This window comes from Hordeum vulgare, chromosome 6H (assembly GCF_904849725.1).
Source record: "Hordeum vulgare subsp. vulgare chromosome 6H, MorexV3_pseudomolecules_assembly, whole genome shotgun sequence".
Taxonomy (NCBI): domain Eukaryota; kingdom Viridiplantae; phylum Streptophyta; class Magnoliopsida; order Poales; family Poaceae; genus Hordeum; species Hordeum vulgare.
This window is the reverse complement of record NC_058523.1, coordinates 482,228,344-482,239,863: the sequence shown is the minus strand read 5'-3', so window position 1 is coordinate 482,239,863 and position 11,520 is coordinate 482,228,344. Positions and strand designations below refer to the sequence as shown.

Here is an 11,520-nt window from a genome sequence, read left to right as displayed (position 1 = left end):
GGGATAAACCCTAGACGCTGCCGTCAGGGGAGATAAACCCTAGGCGCTGCCGTCAGGGGAGTTTTTATCTGTTTTGTGATGTTCGAGTGCCAGCGCTGCAAAACTGCGAATCTTGTTGCTGGTGGAAACGTAGAAAGATATTTATTATAGGTGAAAAGACGAGAGCCAGCCTAGGCGCGTAACTCGAAGACTCAAGAATTGCTCAAGACCGTCCGATCTCCCTAAGAACTGTGTTTATGGAGTATAGATTGCAAAAATCAACTCTACCAAATATCAGGGAGAGCTCAGCAGACACTCGGGTACTACGTTAGGCGATAGAAGGGGGAAAAGGAAAAAATAAATCCACTGACTGTATGTCCTACAAGGTGGAAGAAGTATGAACACTGGCGTTATATTCCAGTACAAGATGGAAAGGAGTATTAGTTTGCAGTTTTGCACGTTGCAGAGCCTCTGAAATTATTTTTACAGTATATATCTCTCAAAGTTGCTCTTGACAGCAACTTAAACTGATCCTACCATATCAAGTAAAAGTGTGGTCTTTTTTTAGTTGTGTGTACAGTGTAGTCTAGTTTCAAAGAAAAGAAAGTGTAGAGTGTGGTCTGACGCAGCCTTCCGTCTCCAAGTCGGTATGTCCAGAAAGTCGAGCCATCCATATAAGGCATCCAATCCGGAGCTGTGAGCATCTGCCTACCTAGTGCAGATTTCATTACACCACAGAGTCGACAGCTAGCTCCCTGGGAAGCTATGGCGTTTGTCTCGCAGCTGCTGCTCCTGCTCCTTGTGTCGTGCATTCTCTGCCATGCTCTCATCGCCAGTGCAGCGGCGGAGCAGCGCCCGAGCTCGCTCCAGCCTCAAGCCGTCTGCTCCGAACCCAAAGGTATACGTAGATAGATCAGTAGTGTGGACGGATGCCGTACGTAGCTTTCTGCGACTAGGTTAATTATTCGTACCGTCCGTTGAGTTTGCAGTGAATCCGTCGTCGTCCAGTGGAGCCACGGTTCCCTTGAACCACAGGCACGGTCCGTGCTCGCCGGTGCCCACCAAGGAGGCGCCTACCTTGGAGGAGCTGCTCCGCCGTGACGAGCTCCGAGCCGCCTACGTCCAGCACCGCCTCGGCGGGATCCAGCAGTCGGAGGAGGTCAAGGTGCCGACCGAACTGGGTACCCCCCTGGGCACGCGGATTTTTCACAGTTTTGATCTTTAAGGCGTAAGTTCATCACAAAATGAACTGGGTTCGAAAGTATTTCACGTTTTGACCTTTTTGAAAACGTCAGAGACCGTGGCGTTGCAGGGCTCAGCAGAAACGCCAGTCTACTGAACGTTGCAGGCCTCATGTGCAACGCCAGTCTACTGGACGTTGCAGACCAAAGCCGCAACGCCAAGGGGGCTGGCGTTGCAGACCAACGCAGAAACGCCAAGCTCACTGGCGTTTCCTTAGTCCAGTACCGCAGTGCTGGGTCCTGGCCAACGTTGCACCCAGCGTAGAAACGCCAGACCTGCTGGCGTTGCAGACGCAACCAGAAACGCCATGCTTCCTGGCGTTTCCTTAGTCCAGTACCCCAAAACAAGATTTTTTCACTGTTTTGATCAACAAACATATTTCATAGAATATAGTTTAAGTCGTAAGACCATAATTCACAGCATAACACCATTCATCAAAACATAACACCATAATTGAAAGCATGACATCATAATTTAAATCATAATACTCAGCATAACACCATTCATCAAAACATAACACCATAATTCATAGCATAACACCATAATTTAAATCATAAGACTCAGCATAACATCATAGTTCATAGTTTAACAGACGTAGTTCGACAAACAACATAGTTCAACAGAAAACATAGTAGTTCAACAGACAACATCATAACACTCACTTCCTCCCTCTCTTTGCAGCCATCTTGCCCTTAGTAACGTAGCCCTCTGGAGTGTTCTGCCAGCCAGGACGTCTGATGTTCCTTGAGCTAGCTCGACGTGTTGCTTCCCTCGGCTGAGTGGGTTGACTTGACTGCGGAGCATCTTCCATCTGCGAAGCCCCAAACTCAATGTAGTCCTAATCCGCGGCCTCGTTGTCGGACTCATCTTCTTCTTCAATCTCCTCTTCATGTGCTCGGCTAGAAGAAACATGTGCTCCACTCGAAGACGGACGAGCGGAAGAGGCTCGTGGCCGGCTGGCAGACGGACGAGCGGAAGACTGCACATCCATCGTGTACTGCGCACGTGCCCTCACATCGGTGGACGAAACACCGTGGCAAGAAAGTAAAGCCGCTAGTGTGCGGCACCGATTGGCGACCTTCTGCGCAAGGAAAAGATAATGACATGTTAATATGCTAACAAAGGTATGACAAAACAAAGGTTAACAAGGCATCAAACCTGCAGAGTAGTTCTAACAAGTTCGTCCGTTTGTGGACATGGGGCACGGACAAGGACCACGTTACTCTCGTTGATACATCTCCATAGCTTCGTGCCTTGGATAAAACACATGTGACATACCATCCACGAATAAATGACACTTGTTTATATTTTAAAGGATGGACGTACCACTCGGTCATGGAGAGGACCATAGTCAAGATGCGCTCCAACTGTCTCCCTAATTGAATTGTTGAATGCAGCATCAGCAGCCTCACTCGGCAGTAAGTCCAAGCAATCGAAACGAGTCCAGACAGCCTTATGGATAACTCTGTACTCTGTACGCATCCACTCCAAATGCCTTAAGTATGCCGCCTCGTCAGTGTCTGGTGTTTCATCATTTTCACCTCGATGTTGTCTTTGAGCATTCCACATGTCCACCCAAGTAATGTGGTGCTCCTCCCAATTGATGACAGTCTTATTGCTTTGTCGATTTGTCCTACAAAGCATTAGAATACTACATCAGTTTCATTTTTTCATGTTAGACATTGATCAACAGGAGAAACACGTGATACAAAAGACTCACTTATGTAGCTTCACACTTGTCTCGACGTAAACCGGCGGGGTGCGTTGTTGTACCCCGAACTGCTTTGAAACACGATGAGGAAGATGCCACTCCACCGCATAAAAGCATATCATCGGGCACCGCACACGCCAAAGATGCTGGTCACGAAGGCACATGTTGCTCAGAGGATACTGCCTAAGTACCGTGTACGACCTCCAATTAACCTACATAAAAACAAGTCACTCAACCATCCATGAAAAAAAAATCAGCAAATTTGATAAAGCATTTACCTGTTCGTAAGTTAGCATGTCAAGCTCGCTTATGTATGCCTTATACCGCCCCATTGCCGCGATACTCGTCCATTGGACATTAGCCCATGTGTGTGCGATAGTGGGGTATCGCTCCTCGTCCCCGTCAAACGGGTACTTCCAGGGTTCTTCCGGAGCAAGGCTGAAGTTCCGGCCAACAGGGATACGCTCCCACATCCAAACCTGTAGGGCCCAGACGAAACCTCCAAGACAGGACGTCGGCTTACTCCTCATGCATGCTCCATCCAACTACAGATTTAATAAAATGAAAATGCATCATATCCCATTGAATAAAATGAAAATGCATGATATTAAGCCATACCTGACGGTACAAGAAGGCTAGTGCCGCCGAACCCCAACTCCACTTCACATCCCAGCCACGAAGTGGATCCAAGAACATCCATGAGGCTGTGTCCCCAGTGCCATCCAGAAACACCACTTGGGTCAAAAGATTCCAGAGATAAGCTCTCGCGAACCTCTCCACAACAAGCGGACTAGCATCCCTTGGGCATCTGTGAAAATGTCTCTGTATCCAAGAGAACAACACACCGGATGGCCTAGGATCCTTCCTAGTTTCATCAATCCATGGCTCGGATTCAACACCAACCAATGCTGCAACCCATTGTCGCCACCCGGCGGCCCTAACCTTCCCTGTAAGAGCCCTGCCCTCGATAGGAAGCCCGGAGATCATAGCAATATCCTCCAAGGTTATGCTCATCTCACCAAGAGGAAGGTGAAAAGAGTGCGTCTCCGGCCTCCATCGATCCGTAAGTGCTGTTAGGGCAGTGGCGTTCAACCATGGTGGTGTGCCTTTAAAGTTGAGCACAAATTGAAGAAGATCCATTCTTCTAAAATATGGCTCGTAACGAGGGTCATATACAAGAGTTTCATTGGGGTTGTGCCCCCTCAAACGAAGTAGTGGAGGAACCTAAATAAACAAAGGCATAATTTGTTAATGGGCTCAACTTGTGAAAATATACAAATCATGGAGTATATAAAAATAATCATCAATAAAATCATAATTACCTCTCCTCTCTCAACTATCACCGCACGATGCTTCTGCTCATAGTAGTCATCAAGACCCGGATATTGATCGGGACGAAACATCCTACATAATATGAAGAAAATTATTACCGGCCTCTTCAAATAATATGAACTAAACCTAGGCATAAACCTAATGCGGATAATATAAACAAAACCTAGGTTATACATATAGCCACCAAAAACTACACATAGAGACACCATAAACTACACCTATTAACAATCACAAAATAAATTTTACTTCAAAACATACGTACACCTAGTGCAAAAGAAATCTACACAAATAAAAAATCATTGCAAAAACTAATTGAAGGGATTGGAGGAGCTTACCGGCCTCTTCGATTTGCCTCAAAGAACCAACAAGACGGTTGGGGGAGGAGGGAGATCGAAGGGGGGATCTGGAGGAGGAGGGGGAGCTTTTTCGTGCAAGAGGAAGAAGAAAGAAGTGGAGGTGGAGGAAGGGGCCGCGGGCCAGTTACTTATGAGCCCTGAAACGCCAGTGAGCTTGGCGTTTCTGCTTTGGTCTGCAACGCCAGCCCCCTTGGTGTTGCAGCTTTGGTCTGCAACGTCCAGTAGACTGGCGTTGCACATGAGGCCTGCACCGTCCAGTAGACTGGCGTTTCTGCGGAGTCCTGCAACGCCACGGTCTCTGACGTTTCCAAAAGGGTCAAAACGTGAAATACTTTTGAACCCAGTTTGTTTTGTGATGAATTTACGCCTTAAGGATCAAAACGGTGAAAAAAATTCTGGGCACGCTGGAGTACGTCATCACTGTCGGAATCGGCTCGCCGGCGGTGCAGCAGACCATGGTCGTGGACACCGGCAGCGACGTGTCGTGGGTGCGCTGCAACTCCAAGTCCGGGTTGGCGCTCTTTGACCCCAGCAACTCCACCACCTACACCTCGTTTTCGTGCGACTCCGCGGCGTGCACACAGCTCGGCGTGGAAGGCAACGGTTGCTCCAACTCGCAGTGCCAGTACATGGTCCAGTACGCTGACGGCTCCAACACGACTGGCATCTACGGCTCCGACACGCTGGCGCTGGGCTCGATGACGGTGAAGGATTTCCAGTTCGGCTGCAGCCGCGTCGAGGAGGGGTTCGGCGACTGGACCGACGGGCTCATGGGGCTCGGGGGCAACGCGCAGTCGCTCGTGTCACAGACGGAGGAGACGTACGGCAAGGCCTTCTCGTACTGCCTCCCGGCTTCTTTTGGCTCCTCCGGGTTCCTGACGCTCGGCGCGCAGACCAGCACGTCGGAATTCGCGACGACGGGGATGTTCAGAAGCAAACAGTCCCCGACGTACTACGCCGTGCTTCTCCAGGGCATCCGAGTTGGCGGAAGTCAGCTCAGCGTACCGTCCTCCATCTTCTCCGCGGGGTCGGTGATGGACTCCGGCACCATCATCACCCGCCTGCCGCCCACGGCGTACGACGCGCTCAAGACGGCGTTCAAGGAAGGCATGAAACAGTACCCACAGGCGCCGCCCACGAGCATCCTTGACACATGCTTCGACTTCAGCGGCCAGGACAACGTCACCATACCGACCGTCGCTCTGGTGTTCGACGGCGGCGCGGTCGTCGACCTCGACACGACGGGATCATAATCGAAAACTGCCTCGCGTTCGCGGCCACCGACGAGGACGGCAGCACAGGCTTCATCGGCAACGTGCAGCAGAGGACGCTCGAGGTGCTTTACGATGTAGGCCAGAGCGTCTTCGGGTTCAGGTCCAACGCGTGCGAGTAGATGCTAATCAGTGCAAGAGCTCAGCGCGCGCGCGGGGGGGACGCAAGTATGAAATGGTAGCGTGCATGTTGCTTGTTTTGCAGTTGCGGTTTGCGAAGTGGGCCAAAATCATTATCTACTCTCATTGTAGTTAAATACTTGTAGTTGAAAAGAACTAGATAGAATAATAATGTACGTATAATTTTTTTTCGAAAAAGTTTGCCTATAATTTCTACTCGTACCTGATAGCAGCAACATGATGCAACGCCAGTGTAATCTCCAAATCAAAACATTGGGACAATGTTCTCCTGGTTTTTCATTAGTTATTATACAGTACTTCCTTCATTAAAAAATATAAAAAAATTGGGCTTGCTTAAACTTAGCTAGCTGAGTTTCAGCTGTGGCAGTAGTCACGTCGTAAGCCGTCAAATCATTTTCGCGTCGCGCTTCATACTTTTTCGCGAGATCTAGAGAAGCCTTACACGGCTTGTTCTCACGTTAGGTGACTAAAACCGTAGAGAAAACGTAGCTAGCTGAGTTCTAGGCGTTTCCAATCTTTTTAAAGATTTCACTACGAACTATATACGGATGTATATATACATACTTTAAATGTAGATTTATTCATTTTATTTTGTATGTAGTTCTTAGTCGAATATTTGAAAAGATTTATATTTAAAAGGGAGGGAGTAATAAATAAGGGAGCGCCTAGCTACAGAGAAATTACGAATTCTCATACGATCCCTCTGAGTGGATTTCATCTCCCGCCCAATGTGGAGGAGTATGGTTTTTTAGGGCTACATATTTCCTACTATGATTTTTTCCCCTTCAAATTTCTACTAGTGTGCGTTGTGTTTGTGTTTCTGTGCTTGCCAACATTGGACGAGTGGACTTTACCGGCCCCAAATGCCCTACTACGTCTGTTTCGGTTTATATAGATTATCTTAAAATTTGAGAGTTTTTTCATTTTATAAGCTTCAATTTAATAATTTTTCATCACATTTTAGATTTTAAGGTGCATTACATCGCTACATCTAAGGATTAAGATAAATTTCACCGGTGCATGTAAAAGTTTTTGGTTATTTTTTGGTTAAACATGCATGCATTACAACTTATGCATTGAAAACACAACTTTTGTGAGAAACGAATGCATTAATTGAGTATTTTTGCAAACTTTGATAACATGTTTAGTTTTTTCTTCAAACAAATGCTGCATGGCCTTCACCAATTGATCAATCAAAGGATCATCCGTTATGTGAGAACACATGTGCAAAAGCATCCCGGGGCTATCTATTATCGTGTGAGTGTGCTTGAGCTCCACCTACTCTATAACGAAGCGCCCATTTTTCTTTGTTTTCACTCTGATTCTGCCGAACAAACGCTGGGCGAGCAACACATCAAGCACAAAAGAAGAAAAAGAAAAAAAATGCCAACACCGGTAGCTCGACAAAGCGTGGATGATCCGCAACCGTTGCGCCCTCCGGAATCGACCCACCACGATCCAAGGCTCCGATCCTTCGCGTACCAAGCAGCACCTCCAAGAAGAAATGCAATGATGCTCCTGCTGGGACGTGTCCTAGGGTTTGCCCCGACACACGGAGGGAAGTGGGGGATGGAGACCACCGACACCCTCCAGGGAAGAATGGTGGCACCCGTACGCGTCACCGTGTCGGAGCCGGAAGAACTGGCAAGGATTTCTTCCGCACTCCAAACTCCACCGCCCAACCAGACCGGAGCCAACAAGCCAACTCGCCGCCCACCAGCATGCGCCACTGCACTCGCAACACCACCCATGCCATCTCACTGAGATCACCACCACGAGGCCAAGAGGACGAAGAGAGGAGCGCTGGGTGACGGGAGCAGCGTCACCGTAGCCGCGCGGGAGGGAACCACCTCCACCACCGTCGTGCGGGAGGCCCTGCCTCCGGTACCATCGCGGTCGCCGTCCGAACGCAACAACAGGGCATACCAGGCCACCCTTGGCCTGGCCAGACCTGCTATGCCCCCCGGCCACGCTGTAGCAGGGCGGCGCCAGCGCCGCCAGCACCCCACTGCCCATCGCCACTCCCTCGTCTCCCGGAAGTCACGCCGCCAACCCGCCCTGTCGTCGGCCCACCGAGACCTAGATGGGGCCCACAGGGCCCAGATCTGGGTCGAGGGGGCGACGCCAGGCTGTGCGGCCGCGCCACCCCCGTTGAGCCGATCTCCCGGGCCGCAATAGGATACCCCGCGGCCACGCCAGACTGCCGCCGCCTAGGAACACCCCTCGGCGCCGTTCCGCCCTGCGTCGGAGAGCAACCGAGAGGGGAATGTCCTCGGGCCGCCGCCGCTAGCGTCGCCCGGGCTAGGATCGGCAGCGGGCATCGGCGACGGCAGCAAGAAGGGAGGTGTGAGGGAAAGCTCGAGGAGGAAGGGCCAGGGCGGGCCGGTCGCCTGCGGGGGCGACGCGATCGCAAGAGCGAGGTGGTCGGGCCTCGACGAAACAAAAAATGCCACTCACTCTCATTCTTGGTTGGCAGCGTGTCCTTTTAGATGTCTTTGCATGTTTCCGCTCATATTGTGGCACTGTCTCAATATGTATCCCTTGTGTGGAGTAGACGATGTAGTTATTGTTGCTGTTTGTTTCTCTTTTGCGTGTGACAAACCCTGCATGCCTTGCATAGGTGTTGTAAAACTCCCTTGCTTGGTCGTATGACCTGAACTTCATTCGAGCGATAGGTACTAGATCTGGCAGCATGTTTTGATCCTATAAGATATCATTGTCGTAAACCATGTTAGATAAAAATTTCATCATCATCATCATCTTCTTTTCATACTAAGTGTACTATTTTGTTTGCCATATGAGGACTGCATAAGAAATAAGAAAGTAGTGCTAAATATTCTGTCTACAAAGTGTGGACTACATTATATATAAGAGCAAACTTCACATGACGTGAAAGTGTGCTTCTTTTCTCAATGGACTGCAATGTATCTTTTTCCAGGACATAAAGTTACATGTGTGTACTACCGCTCACCCAACGGCGTTTGTAGCTCGTCGGGTTCTATTGGGCATGGTGGGGTTGGAATGGATCTGTGTAGTTTAGGATCTCGCGGTGGCAGCAATGAGGAAGTCTTGTTTCTGTTGTTAGCTTATGGTGAAGGCACCCTTTGTGGCCGCTAGTTTGAACTTGAGGATGTAGGTGCACAGCACCCTTCTGTTTTGTGTAGAAGGATCTCGTGGTGGCAGTAGTGAGGAAGTCTTGTTTCTACTGTTGGCTTCTGGCCGAGGCACCCTTGGTGGTCGCTGGCTTGAACTTGATGCTGCAGGTGCACGCGGTGCTCTGTTTTGTGTAGCAGATGTACGCGGTGGAAATCCAGTGTTGTGTTGCTGTCTCAGTAGGTTGGTTTGAAATTGTTGGGTCTGCGACACATCATCGTCATCTTCATCATCATGGCCAACATCATCATCATTGTCTGTCCGGACATGCTGTCCAAATGTTGTGAAGTCGCGCTTGTGTTGTGGCTTGAGAACTGTTGTCGGTTCATCATCATTGTCATCATCATCAACATCTTGCTGGCGTTGGTGAGTAACCTCCCACATGAAAGTCACATCGTCGCCATCTTCCACTGCCTTTTGTTCCTGGAAAAAATCTTCTTACGAAGAGTATAGCAGCCTGTTTGATGTTTTGAAGAATTTGGGAGGTATCTCAGGAGTTACCCGTCGAGTGTTTGCAGGAGAGTAGCTCATCATGCAGTTTAGGGACTGTGGGCTGTGACTTATCTGCGGCAGTTCCTGTCTCCTTAACGTCATTTCCTGCACAAAATGACCGAGATGCATTGTCAGATATCATACGAACTAAATTACATATGAGAAGGTGCTGCGAACTAATGCACGCGGATTGCATTATTACGCTTTGCAAACTGAAGCAACCACACTTCATCCATAAGGAAGGGTAAACATCTAGAATTGTACTGCATAATCCACTAAGTGCACTACAAATTCACTCGTGGCAAACTGAATTGAACCTACTGCATCGTATTCGAAGGCGTACTGTACTTCGAGCACTGCATTGACTGTAATAACAAAATTGAGAGCAAAGAACGATTGAACTGATTACCAAAAGTTCGTTCTTGCGTTTGCAGGAAGTTCCATTCGCACCTATCTGTAGCTCTCTTGCATCCATCGGTGCAGCCCACTTTCTCTTGCTCTTCTTTAGTAGATCATGTGCAATTTGAATTTGGCTCAATGTCAGCGGAGATGGAGGTCTTGAGCCAAACCTCGTCGAAGCATGAATCCAAGCAGTGGGTGTGGAGGAAGGAGCCTTGCATGCACTTCTTCTCTATTGAGTTGGTGCCATGTTGAGGTACAACCAGATCGGGTCTTGTAGAGGATGGAACACAGTGGATCTGCCACCGCTCGTTCCTAACACGACGCTGATCTATGAGGCCGCTGCCGATGAAGAAGGCCAAGCAGAGTGGGTCGTCAGCGCTCCAAGGCCGCTGTCCTGGAAGAAGGTCGGTAGGGAAGGGCCGACGGTGCTCGAAGGCCACTATTGACGCCGCTACCTCAGTATAAGGCCGGGAGGAGTAGGGCAGCGGTGCTCCCAGGCCGCTGCCACGAAAGAAAGCAGGAAGGGAAGGGGCGGCATTGCTCCGGGATGCTCCCACGGAAGAAGGCGGGGAGAGGAGGGGAGAGGTGGCGATGACTTGCTGGCCGCCACCGCGGTAGAAGGCGTCGAGGGGAGGGGGAGGCGGCGCTGTGCGGGAAGTGATTTAGGAGAGTTTGTGCATTTTGTTTGTCATAGAAAAGACTGCGCATGCCGAAGTAATCTTGTGGTCCAACCAACGCATGACATGGTAGTGGGGCTAAGTACTCACACGTGAATTTGCCTCTCCCATCCGGTGGAACCTCTCGATGAAAACAGATCATTTGTGTGGAACGGATTTTCTGCTACTCTATTTTGCATGTGACCACTAGGTGGTGATATGTCCCAAACATATTCATCATTTGTACTTATTTCATGATCTTTTGAGTGACATTGTCATATGTTTTGCTATACTTTTATATATTTTTACACATATTTAGACTAACCTACTAACTCAGTGCACCGAGTGCCAGTTTCTGTCTGCAGATGTCTTTTTTGCAGGGGCCTTTGCCCAAATTTTCAAAGCCCTAAAAATCCCGAAAAAAATATATATAAATCAGCACACCAAAAGCTTCACGAAGCACGAAAGGGGGCTAGAGGGGGGCCAGGGGCCGCCCAGGCGACCTGTGGGTGCGTCCCACCCCCAGGCCGCGCAGGGAGGCCGCCTGGGTGGGTCTCACCTCCTCTGCCGCCCTCCTTTCGCCCATATTTACACCTTGACGAGAAAAACCTTATACGGGATCCAGAATCGCAAAATATTCTTTTGCGTCGCCGCCTTAGCGCACCCGAGATTGGGAGCGCCAGAAGACCTCTTCCCGGTACCCTGTCGGAGGGAGGATTGATCTCCGGAAGCTTCTCCAACACCATGGACGCTTCGCCGACATGCCGCGAGTAGTCCTCCTTGGA

General features: G+C 49.5%; 1 pseudogene; it reads left to right on the top strand.

Moving 5' to 3' along the window:
- Window positions 1–703: 703 nt before the first annotated feature.
- Window positions 704–6,048, top strand: LOC123404761 (annotated as a pseudogene).
- The last annotated feature ends 5,472 nt before the right edge of the window (window positions 6,049–11,520 follow it).